This window comes from Ochlerotatus camptorhynchus, unplaced genomic scaffold (assembly GCF_037179485.1).
Source record: "Ochlerotatus camptorhynchus isolate MF236.1 unplaced genomic scaffold, CSIRO-AGI_Acam_v1.1 ptg000232l, whole genome shotgun sequence".
Taxonomy (NCBI): domain Eukaryota; kingdom Metazoa; phylum Arthropoda; class Insecta; order Diptera; family Culicidae; genus Ochlerotatus; species Ochlerotatus camptorhynchus.
Window position 1 is genome coordinate 2,056,980 of NW_027040722.1, and position 23,287 is coordinate 2,080,266.

The following is a 23,287-nucleotide window of genomic DNA, read 5'->3' on the forward strand; positions in this document are numbered from 1 at the left end:
GTAAACGTCAAACGCAAGGGAATTGACTATGCGCGCCACAGGTGGCGGTACTACCAACTACGATACTTTTAAATTGACCGTTAAATGCTTGTTCGATGAACAACTTGCGAGTGTTATGTCTGTTTGTCTGTGTATTAAGTCTAGGCAAAATGCATTGAAAGGGGGAGAGGAGGGCTGATTTTCCCTCATTACAGCGTGACGTACTCTATGGATCGCCACTTAAAGTAAAAACATCAAAAACGGACGTAACATCCTAAAACCACTATAATATGAAATTTCCATCAAATTCAGACAACTTTTGGATTTTTGTCCGAGATTTGTATGGACGGTGTCCACTGTGCGTTGGTTTGGGAGTACATACTTACTTACATTCAAAACAAGACAATATTGCTTACAAGAAACATACAGATTGAATTCACAATGAATACACATATACCCTATTCTTCGCTCTCGCTATCTCCTGATTTTTCTCGCAGGAACCAATACAGTAACATTCTTTAACCATATGTGTCCTTTATTTATAATTATATAGCAAGCTTTCACAAATTCATCGCCTTGCTTCACACAGCAAAACTGTGGTAAACTTATGTATGTAACCTCTTTTTTTCTTTTGATATTTTCTAATTTTTCAAAACCAAGTGCATCAAACTTTGATTTCATTGGGTTTCGTACGACCGCGTAAATTTGGAGTTAAGTGCTTACATTTTGAAGTCCAGAGAGCAGCAGCAAAATTTTGCAACAAGTTGTCAAGGTTTATACGGAAGTACCATTTAAAAGATATGCAGTGTTTTGAGCTGACCTTGCGTCATTCCATTCGCAAGAATTTTGCAAGTAGTTCGATAAATGGAATCGTGCGCTTATCGATACCTGTAATACTCAAGATTTCAACCCTTCCTATGTTTCGAAATTGCCGTCTATTGAAGGTTTCTTCTCAAATCCCAACACAAATAACTACTCCAATTACTTTCTAACAAAAAACGTGGTAAGGTTGATCCTGGTTGATCGAAAATGCAAAGGGCAACACATTTTTTTTCGACCACTATGGCTAAGGTCCTAGGGTGGGACTCACAGCTAGCGATATCAAAGTTAAGCACTATATACAAACGAAAATAATCGTTGATATGCATCAACAGAATATTTCGTGATGTAATCATAAGTCACACTCACTAAAGCAAAGTTAACAATATTTCGACATACCACAGACAAAATGGTAGTTTTAAACCTTTTCAACGTAATCATCAAATCTTTGGGTTATTTGCATTAAATTCCATTCAATTAATATAATTTCAGTGATCAATCCAATGTAATTAGATCGAAGAGATGAAGAAATATTACATCTGCAACTAGGCAATACTGGATATCTACGCTCTTGATTGGCTTCTGATCGACTTGAAAATACTAGTTAAAAAATCCATGTCTTTACCCTTTAGCCTTTGCTCCAATGTCGAGCTAGTCGAAAAAAGAATAACCACACGTCAAGCTCCGTCAAGCATGGACGAGTGCACCGATGGATTTGAGTTCACTCACTCGAGAAAAAGTGACACAAGCTACGGGCAATGTTTACTAATCATGAACACTAAATGTTCATTATTAATTATTCATGAACATTTAGTGTTCATGATTAGTAAACATTGCCCGCAGTTTGTGTCAGTTTTTCTCGAGTGAGTGAACTCAAATTCATCGGTGCACTCGTCCATTTAAACAGCGGAAGAACAGAAGAAACGACAAATTATCTGGGCCTCAATTGTTTACATCTAATTGCGCATTATCTTGACTGTTGACAACGTTAGAAGACATATCATTATAAACCACGTTAGAATTAATTTAATAAAATTGACTACCCCCTTGATCCCCTTACTCATTTTACAGCTGGTATAATCAATTTGACAGATTGATGTCCTTCTATACCACTTGAAATCACTGAAATGGGGTTGATTTTTGATGATCGAGTTCCACATATGTTATGTGCTTATTTCGAGGACATCATATCAAGAAGACTGGCAACTTTTCCAAAATCCAAGCGACAGATACAATAGCGCTGCGCTTGAGTGAAGGTGGAAGCAACGCATAGAAAAATGAGCAAATACACAAACCTTTCTTCTAATGATATAATCTTTATTATCAAATTCGTATGAAGCATTTACCTTTGAGCGACAGATGACGCGATTTTTCCTGTCTCATAGCGTTTGTATGATAAAATGGAAGAGTTGTCAGTCTTCTTGATTTGTTGTCTTCGCTTATTCAGTCAAAAATATGCTTCTTCAGCTAGACAATGGATTATTCAGCATTTAATCAACTCAAATTGTTTGTTGGGCGCCTCTTGCGACTCGGTCCTAATGGGCGGTTTACACTTATTCTAGTTCACTAACTCCACTAGCTCAACCACGAATTTCAGTTGCTCCTTAATGGGGTGTTTACATCTGTGCGGTTTTCCTAGCGCTAGTGTTCTCGTCAACTAGCACGAATTTCAGTTGCTCCTGAAATCTCATGCTGGTAGACGCTGATGCCCTGTTTACATTATGCTAGTGAGCTTTTTTGCTAGCAGCTAGCTCATTAGCGCTAGTAAAATAGCATAAGTCTAGATAGAGCTGAAATTAGGGCGTAACAGCCTTTGTAAATAATGACTTCTCTTGTTGATTTCTCGGAAATCAAGGCACGTCTACACAAGCCAGCATATCCATCGGGTAGGAGAAGTCTTCCTCTACTCGATGGTGATGTCGATTTACCAGGGAGAGCCATGACTTCTTAGAAATCATCGAGAGAAGTCATTGTTTACAAAAGCTGCTACGCCCTAATTCCAGCTTTACATTATGCTGGCTACTTTTTAGTACAGTGCTAGTACGCTAGCGCTAGCACATCAGTACAGATGTAAACACCACATAAGTTATTCGATATTGTACGAGCAACCGCCGTGATGGGTTAACGTTTTGTTGAAGTTAAGCCGGTCATCGATCATCACACTCCTAAGAATTACAGTGCGCGCTCCGAGGCATGCTTCCCGACGATTTTTTAAAATTATAGTCACTTTACCGCTCTTGCCCGTGACTTGTCCGAGTGTGATTTGAACTCGTGATTTAGGCGAGAACAATTTCTGCCTGCTGAACCACTTTGAAGTTACTGACCAATAGCACTTCTGTTTTGTAGTGGGTGATCGAAACTCCTAGTCCTAGCATCAATTTCTCAACCGTTTTGGTCGCCTCGGATGCTACAAATCAACTTTTTCTCGCGTTAAAATTTAGACGATGTCATCGGCATAGCTGACGATCTTGACAGTTTTTGGCAGTCGAGCGACAGTACGCCGACGTACATCCCGTTCCAGAGCGTTGGAACAAGATTGGAGCGTTGTGGAACTCCTGAAGTGCTGCTAGTTGATATCTGTTCGTCTCATAGACCAGTACCCGGTTCATTCTGTGCAACACTTCGGCGATAGCTTCCCAGCTGGTACTATTAGCATTATTTTTCCCTATAATTCCGAAATAATTACCAACACAAGACCAGGCACGCAGCGGACAATTACCCCACCGCTCCTCGCTGGAAATGATTTATGACAACAAATTAGCTAAAGCACAAATAATTACAGCCCTTGAAATCCGTAGATGACAAAATATTTTAATAATGGTTTCATCCAAATTCCACGTACACCCGTCGCCACCCGCACTGCTTTATTCCCATTTGGATCTCATTTAGGCGAGGGTGTGGGTTGTTTTCAAGTGAAGTGAATGTTATTGCTTTCGGTTTTCATTTGAGCATCGCAGCCCTCCCTCCTCGAATCTGCCGGATCCGCCCAAGCCAAGGGATGGAAATCAGAAACATATTGTTGCTGCTATCCTATCGGGCTCCTGCCGGATCCCTCTCACTTGGTGCTGGGCAAGTAAACCAGCTGCTGTTGGTTTATTTAAGATTTATTGAATGACTTTGCTGAATCGGTCCAAATATTCGGAAGGAATAAGGAGGGTGGCTTGCTTTCCAATTATTCTCGGTTATTTTATTAGCTTTTATTTGATTTCTCAGTTGGACGTTCTTCGCTTTGGCCAGTAACAATTCATCTGGATTATGGTATTCTCCAAATGATAATATTTATGAAATTAAAAACTATTGAAAGGCCATTCTGGTTCCAGTGGGTGAATTCGGATCAAAGCATTGCAACATGGAATCTTTGGTTTAAATTAAGTCTCGTTCCTCCTCTATGATGACGGAAACCATTTCCAATTACACAAAGAACTGACTGGACGGACAAGTGATTTATGCCTGTTAATAAGAAATAAATGCAGAACAATTTGTTCTGTTTCTCGTCTTACTTTTCCTAACATAGAGCTATAGAGAAGAGCGGAAGGACATCGATAGGTCTTTATTTCCCTTTAATCTTCCGCCACGAGTCACTTGAAAAACACTTGACGCTTACTTTTGCTGCCGTCGTCGTCGTCAAACGCCATAGCACTCCCTTTCCTATAGTTTCTAATGTTGCTTCGCAATCGCAATGTACCTCTCTATCCTGCTGGACTGTGATTTGGATTTGGATCGGATGGCGGTGAACAATGAGGTGGCAGAATATTGCAATGTTCCGTAAGCGACGAGGGATGGGTTGGGAGAGATTTATATCACAGCTTGTTTAATGAAATCCGTTCCGGGTTAAGTGTGAAACAGGTTCGAAGAAGTAGGGCTTCCTAGGGAGTTTGAGGTTCTAGTTTTTCAATATTTCGAGGAAAACGGATAGAATTTTTTAAATGAAGAGCAGTGCTCTATTTCAGGAAGGAAGTCGTTCCAAAAGTGTGCCACACATCCAAACAAGGTGACCAGTAAACCGGGAATGTCTATGGCAAATTGGGAAAAATATAATTTGTCCTAGATCCTGAAGAAAAAAAAATAGTAATTGGATGCTGGTCCTTGGACTAGTAAACTGGGAGCAAAAAGTGTGGTGACATTTTTTTTTATCTAGTTCGTTTATTTGGAAGGCTCAATCGCGTTAGCTTTACGGAGCCGATAATTCATTGTTCACTGTGTGTAACAAAATTCACTTAATTCTATGTCTAGTAGGAGTTGGGCCGATTACTCGCGGCTTACTCGAGGTTAGAAGGGTACATTTTCGAAGGATAGGATCAGGGGAGGAGCTTGGGGTAGGGTTTCGTTGTCTCATCAGAGCGTTGTCGCCAGTATGAACGGTAGTGCTGTTCTAGCTTCGTCCGGAGTTCGACCGGCTATGGTGGGTGACCAGTGGGCGACGATGAGACTCATCGAGACGGGGGGACAAGACAAACAAAAACTAATAAAGAGAGACAAAAGACAAAAGGAATTAAATTCTTATACTAGACATTTGAAGAAAAACATACACGGACTGCATATAGCAGAGATCACGGGTTGCCAACACGTCTCTGATAGGAACATAGGGTTCCTCGAGGGTATTCAAAAGTCGGGTATTCAAAAGTCGCTCTCTGGCGGCGTCATTGTGGTGACATTTTTGGGAAATACTCCAATAATAAGTTCTGAGAAGACTTTCAAGAGAGTTCTGATGAGGTTCCAAGGAAATTCAGAGAAGATCATTAAGGCCGAGGATAATATGTTCTCATTAACTCAGGGTCAAATCCAAGGAAATTGTGAAGATAATGCCAATTGTGTAGACTAAAGAGAATTTCAAGAGAATTCCGTGAAGTGTATCAAGTGATTGGAATATCGAGGTTATAATTCCATAGGTATTAAAAAAAGAGTGTTAAAGGAATTCTGAGGGTAATACCAAGGCCTTACGGAGAAGAATTTCTAGAGAATTTCAAGTGAACTTTCAGAAGAATGTAAAGGAGAATTCCATGAATTCGGAGTAGAATTTCAATACATTCCAGAGGTGAATTGTAAAGGAATTCTAATGAGAATTACAATAGAATCTTAAGTTATTTCTAATTAAAAGATAATCCGTTCTGTGTTTTGCATAGAATTTTGAATTGTTATAATGAAAAATTATAGGAGAACATCGAGATAATCAAATTTTTATTTTAGGGGAATTCTGAAAAGAGACCTGTAAAGTAGAATGATTCTAATGACAATCTTCAGAATACCACTAGGAAATTCTGTAAAGAGCTCTGAGTTGTTTTAAAGCATAGATACAAGTTCAAAATTTCGAGGGCAGTCCAAATTAAAATCCAGGATGACTGGATGACTTTATAATATATTTGGTGTGACTTATCCAGGATGAGATTTGAACTCTTGGCCTTTAGTGTGAAAGGCATGCATGCTGAATACTACTCAGGACACGTTCCCAGAAAAAATCTGGTGCCATTTAACCTGGTAACTTGTAACCGCTCTGTTAAAAAGGTCCAATACAATATTTTAAATTTACACCATGTGATCGAGCATTCAAGTAAATGTGTATAACACTTGCGGTGAAACCCACTGGGCAGACGATACGGCCATGCTTAACGGCCGACTGCTGAATAAGGCGTGCATGGCCTCGGCAAAATTGTGACACGGAGTCCCGGGTGATGAGCTGAAGGGAGCGAGTAGTGAAACAACGTGAAGTGTAAATCACCAATTTAGCTGATTCAGAACCTTTTTCAACCAATTAAATTGCTTTCTGGTTGGCGAGTTAAGGACCGCCATTGCACGCTCCGGTCTAGGTGACATTTAGTTACCTTGACCTAAAAGTAAAGGACATCGTTCTAAACACCAAGGAGAATTTCCCTTCCTGGTTCGAAAGAAGGCAGCCTTGCCGTCGTCGACCGGCTTCGTCAGAAGGAAGCGCTTGTGCATCGGAACCATCTCCACAAACCGCTATACCAGCCCCGGTAAAACCAGATCGCCATCGCACTACAGCCGACGTTCGATCAGCCTTGCTTCATCCGCCATTGTCGGAATTGTACCGGAATTTCACCGAGCGGTGGTACCTCCATCTTGCCGACAAGATCGGCCTTTAATGTTCCGCCATCGTGTGACTATGGCATGACCAGACACTCCCGGTTAACTAGCTCAGTAGCATGAGACCCCTGAACTGTGTCGCAGGGCCGGCATGTTACTGGGTATTCGGAGGGGCTTCGCGGACAACGTATGAAAACACAGGAATATTCACATTTTCTAAACCATTTATTGCCCTATTCTGTGGCGTGTGGGTGTGGGTTTTCACATATTTGTGGCGGGTATGCTAGGGTTTAAAATTTGCACTGTACTCACTGCTGCAGCGGGAGAATGGCGGATCTGGTGGCGTTCATCAGCCACATACGGCTCAGCAGGCGTTGCTCGCTCGTTTGACTGGCAGGCGTCTTCCGTCGTTGACGGCATCGGCTGGCCGTGGCATGGTCACCTTGGTCAAGCCGAGACGGAACCCTCCTTGGTAATTAAGGCCACCGACCTGAGGGAATCGTCCCCGACGGACGATCGGGGTTCATTTGTGATTATCCTCGGAAGTCATCTTGAATTCCGAGTCGAACCGTGTGAGACCGTTTTATTTTACGGTACGAGGTGTACAACAGCACAAGAGGTCCTGAGAATTATCACAATTCAGTCAGGGAAATTTCCGTCAGGATAATAAAAATCAATTACCTGAACGGAGGCAGGCTTTCCAGCCCAAACCCCACAGGGGGGGTGGGGGGAGGGGTTGTATTCTATATGCACTGGACTTCACACTCAACTGGTCTACACGGACGCCTGGTTACTTCTGCCTAATCTTCCAAATCTAAGATGGCTAGCTATTTGTGAATACCCCGAAACTGAGGAATGCCCAGCACGCTCCGAAATTGCCAAATGCGTCTTACCTCTTCTGCTACCAGCACACGAAAACCGACGATGCTTGGTGCTGCACGACGATCGTAGCGACGGTGATGAGCCAAGAATGCCTATGCAAGGTGGAAGGAATGAGAGGCGAAACAACGGGTGTTACATACAGTGTTGCCGAAACATCGGCACTGCCACACACTATTCATCATCAAATTTGAGCACCCATTGTTATTTTAAAGCCAAGATTTTCCTCCCTTCAGTAACGTTACGTTTTTGTTCTTTGCAGCGGCACAAGCCCTCTCGCTCGTGTGTGTGTCTACTGTTTTAAGTATAACAAAACGTGAATTTTCCCAACCAACAATAACTCATACAGAATAAAATCTACGGATTGTAACCAACTGGTTACAATCGACAGGATCATTCCAGAACCGCAGTGAGCGCTCGCTGGTCTGCAGTAGTCGTAGTCGCCATCGTCGTCAAGGGTATGTGCCAGAAAATCGATCACAATACCACACAATCCACACTATCGTTAATTTAAAAAAAAAAATACAGTGTTTAAGTTGATCCGCGCTGTGTTTCAGCTCATTTGAAAGCTTGAGTGCTTTTTCGTCCGCGTAGCCCCTCCAGTTTGCCCAGTAGTGCGCCGATTCTGAGACACACACGCTAACTTGAAAGTACTCATTAATGAGTAAAAAAAGACCCATTTTGAAGAAAAGTGGCTTAACTCATTAATGATTAAACAATTTTACCCATTTATGAGTATCTGTTACCCATTAATGATTAACAATTACTCATTAGTGGGCAACAGATACTCATTAATGGGTAAAAAATTTACTCATTTAATGAGTTAAGCCACTTTTCTTCAAAATGGGTCTTTTTCAACCATTAATGGTTACTTTCAAGTTAGCGTGCAGTTCAAAGAGTCTCGTACTACTGAGTTGTTGTCGGACAGAACATTAGTTTCAAATTTCTTTGATTTCAAACATTCCGTTAATAAATCCAGGAAAAAATACTGGGAAATTGATAATCGGCATTTGCTGGTCACCATGTTCAAAGTTAAATAGCCAAATTTACAGCATTTGTTGTGATTGTACTTGAAAAGGAAACACTATGAATAGTAAATGACCTAAAATGTTGTATTGTGCCGATAGATCTGATCCAATGGTAGTGAGTAGCCCCCCCCCCCCTCTTTTCACATCCGTTAAACCATTATGAACGGCCATCCCGGAGCACATGCGATACGACAATGGAGTGATGCTCGTTAAGAAAATACCCGGAGATGGGCACTGTTTATTTTCCGTATTATAAGACGCAACTAGGAACTATAGATCATCATACAAATGTCGTGGAACACATCAGAAATAATATGGCGGAATTTCGCGAGACTAGCAGCGACTAGCAGTGATGCAGAGAAGGACAACGAGTTCACAAATAGGCACGAACATTGGACATAAGATTTAAAGTTTCGTGAAGCAAAAGTTGGTGGGATCGTTTTAAAGTTTAAATTTGTATGATTGCTCATATTTATACAAAAATTGCTTAGAAGGGAAATGGCTCTAATGTTGGTATATGGATCTAAGATTGGGCCCATCGCTAAAAATCTGCTATTTTCAATTGTATCTAGAGGAACACGTCATTTGGACGGTACTTATGGATATTTTTGGTCGCTATTGAAAATTTAGCTGAATTTATGTATGGGCTCAAATTAGGGACATTTAGGCCGACATTACATCCATTTCCCCTAAATACGCGCTAGAATAAAAAAAAGAACTAAGAACTACGTCTTTTTGAACTACACTCAAAATCAAACAAATCAAAGAAACAATGTTTGACTAAATAGTGTTAGGTTTTGAACGCTTGTAACTTTGTCATTTATAGATGAAATTTAAATCAAAATTCACCAATCGATAGGAAATAACTCTACAAATCTGCTGAAATAGTCGTCATGAAATAAACGTTTTTTCCCAAACCCAGTCGTCATAATCGGGTACCACTTGGTTGCACATCGTTCTGCTTGAACCTGAAAAGTTCTAAACAGCGCTACTGCAGCGTTCTAAGCAGGAGTAAGTCAGCGGTAAAAGTTGGAATTTTTCCTTCTACCGTTGTGCAGAAACATTTTCCTTGCAGCCATGGGGTGGAAGGAGACTTATCTCTTCAATGAGGTGTTTTTGCATTAAGCTATCCACACCTACCCGATATCAGCGAATACGAATTGGGGGGTTTTTCATATTTATCTCGCTCTCATAATTATCTCTCATTTGTGGAAAGTCGACCGGATGATATCGGGCAGTTGTGGGGTAAGCTTTAAGTTAAGAACTATGTCGTACCGAAGCTCATTTTCGTATCGGAAAACGTAGTGGAGATCGAATAATCGGTCCAAGAGCTATATTTTGATTTTCAGTGAGACTAAAATATTATTTCCATCTTGGGTCCCGTTCAAATATTACGAAACGCGAAACATGTTAATTTTACAAAATATCCCCCCCCCCCTACCTATAGCGACAACCTAAAAAAACATGAACTTTGACGTTAACTTTTTTCCTACATAATATTTATTGTTAAACAAACTTAAATTTTTTAATGCCGTTAATTTTGACGTAGGACAACGTATTTTTGGACTATACCGGGGTACAAATAAAAAAAGTTGTGTGACGAAATAGTGCGAGGTTTTGAACGCTTATAACATGATCATTTATGAATAAAATTCAATTTTAATTACACCTTTTTATTCAGATTGAATGTAAGATTTGTTTGGTATAAAGATGATAGTTGTTTATCAATGGTTAAATATCGAAAAATGATTAAAGTTTTTAGCTGTAATTTATTTATTTATTTATTTATTTAATACACTCATCTGACAATAAGTCTTAATAAACTAGGAGCCACAACTAATACTAAATGCATCTTGAATTGATAATACGTCTCCGGAAACGATCCGCAGGTTCCCCAAACTCGAACAACTCTTCAACTGTAGAGAACGTGTGAATCATACTCGTAATAGGTTCATGTTGTCCAACAGAAGAACGGTGTGAGTCCTGACGATGAGCGTAGAAATCTGCTTGGCATACTTTGACCTCTAGACTATCAGCACTTGTATAAGATGGGAGGCAAAAGGCGTATAAGTGCTATATAGTGCGGTGAACACGGTTTTCCAGGTAACGCTTGGAGCGGTCATGATTCCTCTGCAATATGACATCATAAATTTTCATAACAAAATCATGAATCATTGTTTTGATTTCATGGGATGGCAGGTTTTTTGATTTCATGATTTTTTATTCATGAAAATGGGATCGGATTTTTTCCCGTGTGACTACACATTTTGATATACTGAGGGAGAGCTTGTTTAAGTGGAACCAGTAAATTGGTCCAACATTTCATTGGAAGCAGCTCTTTCTACTTCATCTGTATTGGCGACTGAATCCGAAAAAAACAGAACTGAAGTGGCGGGAAAAGAGATCACAAGATTCGAGCAAAGAAGTAGACTCCGAATCGCCAAGAAATACGAATGATGGAATATTCGACAGTTTTCACTTGGAGTTCACAAAGTTCCAGGGATTTCTACGTAAATTGGTCTGGATACGTAAGACATACCCCAACAAACACTTTGAGTTGATTAACAGATGCGTAAGCCATTTTTTAGCTGAAGAAGCTTATTTTTGTCTGAATAAGCTCTTATTAAACATTCAATGTTTGTTGGGACGACTTGTTGTAGGGTCGAATTAAGCTTACTATATGCATTGCAAGCGCGATGCATGTTGCGTTTCGTTTCAGAGGTTCGATGTCGATGAAGTTTACGCTGGTAGGAATTTTTATCGCATTTCAAAAGTCGCAGGAGAGGAGAACTCAAGCTGAACATTGCATTACGTCCTAAGTAGCATTGATCGATTCTCTTCGTCGACTTTCTCTTTCGTTAATAACTTGAACACATAACCGTTTCTTGTTGTGTTTGTCGTATTAGATGCTAGATAAAAGCTTCTTTTATCGATCTGTGTGCTGAAAATATCTGGGAATGTCTTTACATGGCCGTGGGGATACAAAGAGAAAGTCGACGAAGAGAATTTGTCAATGTTACTTAGGACCTAATGCAATGTTCAGCTTGTACCCTAAGCAGGAGATGCAGGAGGTTTTCGTCTTGGAGTGTAATCGGTGAGCCAGTTTCGAATTGTGTTGCAAAATTGTGCTGCCATATCGTTAATGTCATTTGTTGCCAGAATACTGTTCCAATCACAGTTAAACAGGAACTCGTTGAACATGACGAAATCGATTTTTGAGTAGTCGAGCGGTTGTTGACTAGTATCAAGAGATTCCGCAAGGACATCACAATCTGATTGAGTTGGCAAGGAGAATAGAAGTGGAGAATGATGTAACTCAATAGCTAGCAATAGGGATACAGCTTCGTTAATTACTATATTGCTATCGGGATTACAGAAAACCAGATCCAAGAGACGCCACAGGTGTTGCGAATAGAGTTGTGTTTCAGAAAATTCAGGAAGTTCGTACCGTTCACCAGAGCAGCGCTGGCAACAGACATCATGGAAGGATCAAGGTTTAAGATTCCATAATTGTAGTCATCACAAGCTAGCAAAAAGTCTCCATCAGGCATTGCGTCGCGTAATTCACGAAGAGTAGATAAATGGGCAATGGGCATCGATAACACCTATAGGGTAGAGCGCTACTTCGTCGTAATCGACCAGGCATATAACCGAGCGGAAACCCTTTCTTCTTTGGCATAAGTAGAATCTCTCTGGTAAGTAGAATTAGATATTTAAGTGCTAAATTATTGATATAGCATTGAAATAAAATAAAAATCGTAGAACAAACATGATAAAACCAACAAAATTCCTGCATGCTTCAATCGATGGTTGCAAATCATACAATCCTACCGTATTAAACCAATAACCAGCATCGGATGCCTGTATTGGAATACATTTTACACGGGGCTCTTTTCTATTTTTATTTGATTTGGTTGGTAACGTCTACATATCAACATTAATCGATGTGGTATGGCTGTTAACATAACCATGTCCATAACCTCATCATGTTTTTTTCAATTTTATTTGAAAACTAGTAATTTTTATTTTAGGATCGACACATATCACAATAGTTTTTTAGGTTTTGTACAAGATTCATTCATTTTAATAGCATATTTACAAGAACTAGCACTGTAATTTAACAAATTTCCATAAAAATAATGAAATTTCCAAGGGCTGTCACTAGCTGATCACCGTCGGATAGTGCTTGTTCCTGTCACCAGGCGCGCATTAGTTTAAGTTGGATTCGTCACACTTTAGACTGCGTACGTTCGCTAGTAATTCCTCAACTGTTGTCACGAGATGATGGAGTAACGCGTCCTGCCGTAAGGAGGGGACATTCAAGGCGTTGCCTTAGTTAGCTGAAGCTACTCCCGGCATAACAAGTTGGCGATCTGAGGAGGGAATCATCATCAGGCAGGAAAGATTGAAAATTATGTTGATACTTGCCTAGACAAGCAAGCTGAAAGACTTCTTCTCGCACATCAGACACAGGGCTGGGACGACTTCGACTGTATTCACCATTAGTCGGCGTGACTGTGCTGAGTGGATAAGAGGCTTTCAAGATGCTTATTTTTACGCGTCCCGGGGTCCATCTATCGGTTAAATCACTGATAAGGTCGCCTGCGGTGTCACTGGCGTGGGTGTTAGATTCACACCAGAGGGTCTCCAACATTTTGAGCCGAGTGATCTTCGAACTCGCGGAACAGAACTTCTTCAGGCCATGACAACGGATCCAAAGTACTCCTCTTCAAAGCTGAGCCTAGACCGACTTTGAATGAAATAAAGGTCATATTGCTAGTGTCGGTTGCTTTGGTGACCAATTTCACAACATCAGGTTCATTTTCAACTCCAGGTTCGCTTTTACCATTGCAGAGATTGCTTCGTTACTCAAATGAGGTCGAATACGGGACGACATTTTGATGTTTTATGTACCACAGAGTAGGATCCACGGAATTGTTTCGATGGTCGAGCTGCTTCAATTGTTGGCCATCGATTGATAGCTTGACTTGACGGAACAGGCTTTGATGACAACTGCTCCGGCTGCAAATTACTGATAGCTTCCGTGAGCGAGACCAGAGGTGATTTTTCAACTCCCAACTTGGTGAATTGGTGGTGAAGGGGCGTATTCTCAAAAAGTTCCGACCATTTATCACACACCTAAAAGAGGTTTTTCCTATGTGATGTGAAGTAATCCGAAAGGGCACGTGACACTCCGGAACACGCCATGTGAAACATACTGCCACATTATCCTCGGAATAAATGCCAGTAATTTCCAACGAGTACTTCACACAATTTGGCTCCATGCTGGCAGTTGAACAGTCGAAATCCTTTAATCAACCATTCTGTATTCAGTGAAATTATTCAGATGGACAAGACCTATCATATCATTGGCCTCTTAGTTTAGAATGCATTCACCATGCAGTGCTAGTGTAATTTGATTCAAAAGGCTCGCTTAAGCAGTCTACATTCACTGAAAACGAATCTTATTCAAAGATTGAGTCGCGTTTACTCATTCGTATGGAGAAATTTCTAAAAGCGTAGGTTACTCTTGCGCTGAGTGACCTACGTTTGTGAAAATTCTACATACGAATCAGTAAAAGTTACTCACTCTCTGAATTAGTTTCGTTTCCAGTGTTTCAATTTGGTACAACTTCTTGCAAACTTCTTCATTGTCTAGTCTATAACTAGACACTGAAGAAGTTTGCAAGTAGTAAACGAATTACGAAATACTCTTTTAAAAAGCTATAACAGATACGTATTTCATTTACTACTTGCAAACTTCTTCAGTTTATAAGTAGTAAACGAAATGCTTATCTGTTATAGCTTTTTTAAAGTGTTAGTAAAAGTAAATAGTGAAGGTGAATTAGTGAAAGTAAAAATGACACAATTGGAGAAGAATTAAATGGAAAAAAAAACAACGTAATAAGGCATACAATTATTGTACTAAAACGCTCATCAATCAATTTAGATAAACAATAAACTGCAATTTCATTCCAATGTTTTCCATACAATGTAGTTTCAAAAACACCACCGTCAATTGGTAATAATGCGCCCTTTAAACTAGATGGAAGATCTTTCCTTTTTTCCACCCTAGGTCTTGTCCGTTTCGGATTGTTCTTTCTTTCTTTTGATCTGTGTAACATTGTGACCGACAAATCCACCCCTCTTGTTTTTCACTTTAGAGCTAACTGGTAGTTGGTTTGGGGTATAGCAACGTTATTTGCACGTGGTCTGTACTTTGGTGGGTGCTGCCGAGGAATAGGGAAACCCCTTATGGACAACGACGTGCACTTTTTATTAGGTATTTAAGCATGTAAATTTAATCTAAATCTATTTAATGATGATGACGACAAATTTAGCAACAGCAGCAAAGACAACGATTAGCGAGAGGGGTTGAGAAACCCCGAAGGGGAAGCGTGTTTTGGAAAACATGCAGTGACTTTTACCGGGTATGAATAATCGCTGCGACAATTGATGAGACAAGCATAGGTCGATTGGTCTCCGGGTAGATGCAGATTTGCCACGCTGCATTGACAGTGGATTTCGTAACTTTTCAGCTAGGGTAGCAGATAAAGAGAAATCAAATTATTGTCACATGGAGAGCGTGCACGTGCTGGTGCTTTGTAAACATGTTTCATAGAAGCAATAAAAAACAAATTTAGTGCGGCCGAAGGACCATCATCCGGAGTGATTTACAACTTGTACAAGTGTTGAAAGTGTGTCACCGATTATCTGATCAATTAAATGTTGATTCGTTATTGAGAAAAAAATATTATCAGTGAAATAAATTGTAGTTTTCTCGTCTCTTCATCTTCAAAACATCATCATAACACTCAACAAATGGTTCTCTATTTTTCGCTGGGGTTGATTTCCATGGCAACAGATAACAACGATACCTGGTGGAGAATATTGCAGAACATACATAGCTCGACCAACAATTGAAAATGTCCTATCAGCTTTTGTAATCAAAACGATGTAAGTTCTTTCCTCGCAAAGCCCTACCCACGAAAACCAAAAGCATAATCGGGTAGGGGAAACGTACACGATGATGCCATTAATTCTCGATAACGTTTACGAAGGGACATATCAGCTTTTGTAAAAAATGCATTTTATCATCGGTTTGGCTTAACTGGTAGCTCACCCACGCATACTAACACCACTATCAGGTAGAGGGAAATTTCTTCTATCTGATGGTAGTGTTGGCATGCGTGGGCGACCTACCAGTTAGGCCAAATCGACGATCAACTGCATTGTTTACAAAAGGTGATATGTCCCTTCGAAATAGTAATCGAGAATTTTCGTGATTGGCCTTCGGTTTGCGAGGAAAGCGCTTACAAAGTTTTGATTACAATAGTGTGTGATAGGTCCGTTTCAATTGTTCATCGAGATAGGATGGACTAAATGTGAACATCAACGATTGCTCTCATCTGCATGCACTTCAAATGAAAAGCTCGCTTTTCTCTCATTTTACAGGATGGCATAAAACAATTATTAAAACAACTTTTTGTTTTTTTTTTGTTTTGCTATCTCCAGCGAGTTGCAACCGTGCTCGTTTCAAAGGCCACTTCCCAGTCCAAGCACCGGGGAAATGGAAATTGAATCATAGCTAAATGAAAATCATCCAGAAGCAGGATATTGCAATTTTACGATTAATATTCGCTACGACTGTAATTTGCACAAATTCAATTTAAAAGTACTCAACGGTAGGCTGCGTTGTTGGAAGCCCGGTGTCCACTTCTGCCAGGTCGACCTGGGGAACATGGAGTATCTTTATCTGTATAACATTGCCTATCGAAAGTTTGGAACCTAGGTCAAATATTGAGCATTTTGATCAATTTGTAGCTTAAGTATTTCTGAGAGGGTGAAATTAGTTCATTGAATTTAAGTTATATTTTCAGTTCGGGCTTGATTTTGCACATAGTTCAAAGGAAATGTATTCTAGGTGTTCGATATATGTAAACCAGTTTTTCTCCGTAAATTTGGTCTTATCTTGATTTGGGTTTTCCAAATCTTTAAGCCGGTTTATCTCCGTGAAAACCCATACCACCGGGCAGGTTTATAGAACCTTTGTTACTCAGGACAATCTCGTTTTCTATATTATCTAGAAAAATAAATTAGGCCCTTATTATTGTTTTTGTTTGTCTTTCAAGAAAATTTTGTTTTTGATATAAGCTTGAAAAAAAAATAGGCCCTAAGTTTTGTTTTTATTTGTCTCGATTCCTTCCGGGGTTCCTAAAACATGACCAGTGTGGTCCAGGGCACATCTAATGACTACCATGGACACAGAAACTATTTTAAAATCATTCGAGATTTCTACATAAACATGTCAATAGGTGCTATCTGCATTGATCGATTATATTCATCGACGTTCTCTTTTTTAATAACTCAGCTGTAAAATATTTCCCTAAGTGTTCACTCGGCTGTCGACAAAAGCAGGCCACTCTCGATGTGTGCTACGCGATCGTCTGTTTACTCGGCAGCAACCATTGTGTGGTCCTCCTCATTGTTCTTCATCAGCAGTTCTTTCGGTCGATGCGTCGTCGACTTTGGAAAGCAACCGTTTCGTGATGAGTGTGTGAGTGCTGACCACGTTTTGCGTCCATTGCTGCAATGGACGCGCTCTGACCCTCGTTGGCGTACAACAATTTGCCATACAATGAAACTACTGGAAGCGGCTCCAGTTCTGAAGGAGGAGGCTTTTTGGATAGCGGAAGATAAAGTGTTTATTGTGTTGTACCTTTTGACTATAGCTTTAAGATGTATTGTATAGTGACCATGAATCCTCGGCTCTGTTAAGTTAATTCGGTTGAGCCTTATCAAATAAATTATTATACAAAAAAAAAAAAAAAAAATATTTCCCTGTTGAGAGATCGTAGTGGGCTGTGCTCGAAAAGAGACTTTGAAAAATTTCAGCCGTCAATTGTTTGTCCCGTTTTTGTTGTGTTTTTTGAAGTTTTAATTAGTGTTCCTTCAACCAGGTTTCGTTTGCTCTATTGGTCATTCGAGACCTCTTCAACCGCCGATCATCATCATCGATCGGTTCGGTTCGGTTGGCCTCTTGGGACCTAGCACCAACAGCCAACCTTGTTACTTGTTCTTTCCCTCTCTTTATGTTTCTTACGAGTGGGTCAGGTCTTCCGATTAGTAACCTGAATCCATTCAACCACAAGTCTTCTTCGTCACCTTTTCTGCTGGCATCATCTGGCCGATCATCTGATTGGCCACACTGGATTGTTTGATCGCTTCTATACATCGTTGGATGTAATCAACGACACTAAGAACAGGCAAACCTATTATCGTGCTCAGTCAACCAACCCTTGATCATGGAGATCACAATAACGAGAAATTGTTCATGGATCGATTTGGTGAGTCCGTTCCAATTTAATCTTTTAATTGTTTTCCTTATATAATTGTTATGATAATCTTCGGAGATCCTAATAATGCGATCTGTTGTGTGATGTTGGGAGACGTCTTTATTGGAAAGAAATTCTCTATTCCCGACAGTTCCGCGTAAGAGTCTGCATTCCTCCGTTTTTGGCCCTCCATGCAATGAATTGAATAAATCACAGTTTGATCTATTAAGCACCCATTACACATGTCAATATATTGACAGACATCGTATAGCCAATTTTCATAATTATATTATAAATATATAAATATTGACAACATTAATGACAATTGGCAGTGAATTGACATACTGACAATATTATTGAAAAGGTAATATTGACGACGAGTATTGTTGAAAAACTGATTTTTATTTCAATTTGGCAATATTCTTCCCCTACTCAAGAGGAGGGAGAACGTGCATCATTTAGAACGACTGACTCACAAAGCACCTTCGCGCATGCAGTGTTGCTATTTGTTTAATTCTTCTTTCAAATTAAATAAAAATGTATCTTTTTACAGTCACCAATCTTCCTGACTTCTTTTATATGGATTAAATTTTATACAAAATCACAAGCATAATCATTTATTTTTTTACTTTAAATTGAACAATCATGATTTCAAAATACTTCAAAGTATGTGACAAAATGTATTTCCAAGCGTTCAAGAAGTAGTCAGTTACAATTATCCGTCGGTTGTTGTGTTTTCCCCCTTTATTTGGTTGCAGATCCGGTCAAAATCTATCGGAGGCCGTTTGTCCAACCTGTTACCAGAGCCAAACTTCAAAGTTTCACAAGCTGCTTATTCATCTCTATCTACGGCTCTTCGTGAGAGAATTGCCTCTGATCCACGCTGACGAGTGGCTTGAAAATGTGCACTTGAAGCATCGGAGCTGGTATAGCAATTTTTCTGGAACAGCTGATAAGGAGGAGCTCCACTTGACTATTTGGGTGAGATTGCTCTTTTTATTTGAAAATAATTATGTTTTATAGAAGAATCATTACCAGGAGAAAATTCCGTAAGATCCTTCCATTGCATTATTTTACGATTCTTCAATATTGTACAAATATTTACACATTACACACAACTACACATAGTAACTCGGAGCGTTTGGTACGGTATGTCCACGCATCCCTCCACCCCTGTAGATTCAAGAAATTTCCCCATTCATTTCCAAGAATCATCTTTGCGGCAAATACAACGCAGTAGGCCTGGCCGTATTGATGTTTATATCATATCTCATATATGCTGTTAACATCAATTAGACAAGAAAAATGATTAGACCTCATCTAACCTAATCATTTTCCAGGATGCTTTCTCGTACTGGCTGCGTTTGTAATAGATTAGATTAGATTAGATTAGATTAGATTAGATTAGATTAGATTAGATTAGATTAGATTAGATTAGATTAGATTAAAATAAAATAAAAACTATCAGTGCTTCACATAAAATTACGATAATTATGATTTGACATTTGACAATTTAACATTTTAATTGATTAGCCTATCAGGCTCTTCATCTTTGTTTCATTTGTTATTCTAATTTACGTATTCACGTTTTTCTTCTAGTCTACAGAATACCCCTTGGAGGGTGTGTTATGTTTGAATTGATAAAAGTGATAACCTATCTAACTACGAGTATAACTTAGCCTAACGTGATAGATCACGTATGATCTGATGAATTGATCTCAGACAGGTATACGTTAAAAGCAATTAATAAAATGATAAATTACGATTACACGACAAATGAGGTCAACTCAAAGTTGAGATTAGTTCAGTCACATTCTTTAAAACGTAGTTAACTCCTAGACTGTGTAAAACTTTCCAAGCTATTACAGGAATTTGTTTTCTAATATAAGCAACATCTCGATGTACATATGAAACTAGTAAACGGAAAGAAGTTTTATGTTTGGGAATACACATAATATTTTTTTCATTAACAAAACCAATGATATCTATCTGAATTTCGCATAACATACATTCATGTTCTCACATAAGGATCATTTTCGGCGTACTTTGACAACTCTTACACCAGTAACTGAGGGTTTAAAACGGGTAGAAATATCTTTACAAAGGGGCACAATTTGATAAAGGATAACATTAATATCCTGTGGAGTGTATCTTTGCCTTGGAAACTAGACGTAGCAGAAAGTCTAGAAATATTTAAACATAATCCATCAACATTGCTTAATAGAGATCAAGGAAACGGATACTCGAAACTCTTTGACATGCTGCCTAAAACCATACATCGTAGCATGCATCTACCTGTTGGAGACTAAATTTAGGTACCTGTTTAGGTAAATGTGGCATGGCAGTGGATACCTGGTGATTTTTAGTACTTATTGATTGGTATATAAATCGTAGATAAAAGATGAATTCTTCAGTGGTGTTAAGTACTTGGCACTGATGAAGTCTGCAAGTAGTAGACGAAATACGGGTAACTGTCAAAAGATAAGCAATTATAATGGAATTAAAAGTAAATAAACTAACACACTCCAAACTCTTCATAAACGGATTCCGTTAAGATGTTCAACAAATTTAAAGATGAAAGTTATTTGAAATTCTATTGAATATTTTCCATTGGATATGTGATTTATTTTTTGAGTGTATACTTCTAGAATGAGGCTCGGAAAATTTTACTCAACCTACAAGTAAACTACGTTAACGGCGCCGGTGGTGTAGTGGTAAGCGTGATTACTTCTCACCCCAGCAGGCCTGGGTTCAATCCCAGTCGGCGCCGCCGGGATGTTCTGAGGCATAACATCTCTAATCACGCCTTCCTTCGGATGGGAAGTAAAGCCGTTGGTCCCCGGTTCATGAGTTGATGGTTCGATAGGTAGGGTCCAGGTGTGGGAGCTGCCTTCCTGGCACATCGGTAGCATTGGTGCTCAGCACGGAAAACAAGATCGACGGAAAAAACAAACCAAAGAAAAAAAAAGTAAACTACGTTTTCTAGAGTTTGAGAATTTTAAACTTAAGTATGAGTCGTTCTTATATGCCATACAGTGTGGAAATCCGTTAGTTACTTAGTACTGGTCCTTTTGCTCGCCAACAGTGAGAGAATGAGTATTGTCGTTCAAGTTTGACACCGGAAAACCCACACGCGACATTCGATTTTACCCTGTACGTTAAACATAACGTCGGACAAAGTGTGCTGAATAACGCATCATTGTGCGAATACAGCGCACTATGTCCGTCGTTATGTTTAACGTACAGAACGAGAGAAAATTCAATTGGCGCGTGTGGGATTTTCCGGTTTTCAACTGAAACGATAATACATCTTAGTGAGAGATTCAACTTTACCGTATGCGTGATAATGTCGTACAAATAAGGTTCCCGTTTCACCTGTGCATACAATGCCTTGGTTTTCTTTGCATGCACGTAACCTATAGCACATACCGTAGTAGGCTGTGTATAAAAGAAAATGATTTACTTAGTTTGACAGTGACACCATGACGAAGTGGCAGCGTATTCGTGATTTGTCCCACGCGCAACTGTCGCAAAAAGACATTCAATCCCAGTGGGAGTGTCTCGGTGGACCGTCAAAAGGGTTTTAGACCGAGAAAAGAAAGGACAACTATCCGCGAAGGTGGCCACAGGTCGTCCGAGGTCTGTTCGGGTTCCGAGGGTTATCGCTGCTATCACAAGGAAGATTCGGGTGAATCCAGTGCGTTCAATAAGGAAAATGGCAAAGGAACACGAGATCAGTGACTTTAGTGAGATGGTAAAGGAAGATTGCGGGGCGAAGTCGAGGGCACGGAAAAAAAGCTCACATGATTACCAACCGCATCCGGGAGCTACGAGTCGAACGATGCAAGAAAATCTTGAACTTTCTTTAGCGAAGAACTCCGATTACCTGTTCACCGACGAGAGCATTTTTACCGTCGATCCCGTATCAAATTCCAGAACCGACCGGTATATTATTTCTCTTCCGGTAAAAGACGTGGCCGACGAGCACAAGAACGTGTATCTGCCAATCATCCTGCTAGCGTTATGGTGTTTGGATTGGTGGCTTCCGATGGCAAAAAAATGAACCCGGTGTTCATTCCAGATGGCGACAAGGTCAACACGGAGGTCTACATCGGGATTTTAAGTAAGTATGTTCTTCCGTAGATCAAAGAACAGTACGGTCAGAAGCCAAATGTTGTTTTTCAACAAAAGATGGGGCTCCATGCCACATCTCGAACCGCATTCAGAAGTGGTTGCAGGAACATTTTCCGTTCTGGGCGAAGGATATGTGACCGCCATACAGCCCCGATCTTAATCCGCTGGATTACTCAATATGGCGCGTCATGAAGGCCAAGGCCTGTTCTAAACGCCACCCGAGTACAGCCACCCTCAGACAAACATTGACCCGTACCTGGAGAGAAATGGATCTAGACTACATTATTAGAACCTGTCGTGCATTCCGGAAGTGTTCGGAGGCCGTAATTGCAGCAAGTGGAAACTAGATCAATGATTAACATAGTTTAAGACTCTGAGAAACATCCCCCTTTGAATAAATAAAAAAACTCGAAAACGCAATTTTTGAGAATTTTTTTAATTTTGACATTGTTCAATGGCAGGCATGGAAAATCATTGACATTCATTTCATGTATAAATTTACATTCATTTGCCTCTAACTTTTTTCATCAACAGCATTCCGCAAAATGATGTAAAGAGCTTTAGTAGGTTTTGTTATTAGCTGCAACTTTTGGATTTATCTCTTATGCATAACAAATTAGAGCGGGCATAACTTGTTACTGTTTTTCAGTGAATGTAAAATACATTCACTGAAAAACAGTAGTGGCTTCTGTTCGCTCTAGTTCATCATGCATAAGAGATACGGATTTGAGTTGTTGACAAAAGTTGTAGCTAATAACAAAACCTACAAAAACTTTATTTTTCATTTTGCGGAATTCTGTTGATAAAAAATGTTAGGGGCAAATGAATGTAAATGAATGCACGAAATGAATGCCGATGATTTTCCATGCCTGTTCACTGGTGCAAACATTATCACGCTTACGGTACACCACCTAAATATGGAGAAATTGACAATCAAAGAGCAATTTATAAGCTTATTAATACGATTCTAAACATTTCGAGCTCAAAAAGTGTTGATGAATCAGGATCAGGGTTGCTGAAACGATTCAGATAGGAAGGAATATCGAAATAAAGATCATCGAAAAATGGAGA

The 23,287-nt window shown here is 39.7% G+C and overlaps 2 protein-coding genes across 2 annotated transcripts in view; one reads left to right on the forward strand and one right to left on the reverse strand.

Moving 5' to 3' along the window:
* Positions 1-23,287, forward strand: part of LOC135704222 (cytoplasmic 60S subunit biogenesis factor ZNF622) — a 530,133-nt gene that overhangs the window by 300,891 nt on the left and 205,955 nt on the right. The gene's annotated exons all lie outside the window — the stretch shown is intronic.
* The window catches only part of slmb (beta-transducin repeat containing E3 ubiquitin protein ligase slmb), a 376,498-nt gene continuing 360,332 nt past the window's right edge, over positions 7,122-23,287 (reverse strand). Inside the window, exon 9 of the mRNA XM_065225684.1 lies at positions 7,122-7,135. The gene's annotated coding sequence lies outside the window, so the exon portion shown is untranslated. The remainder of the gene's footprint in view (positions 7,136-23,287) is intronic.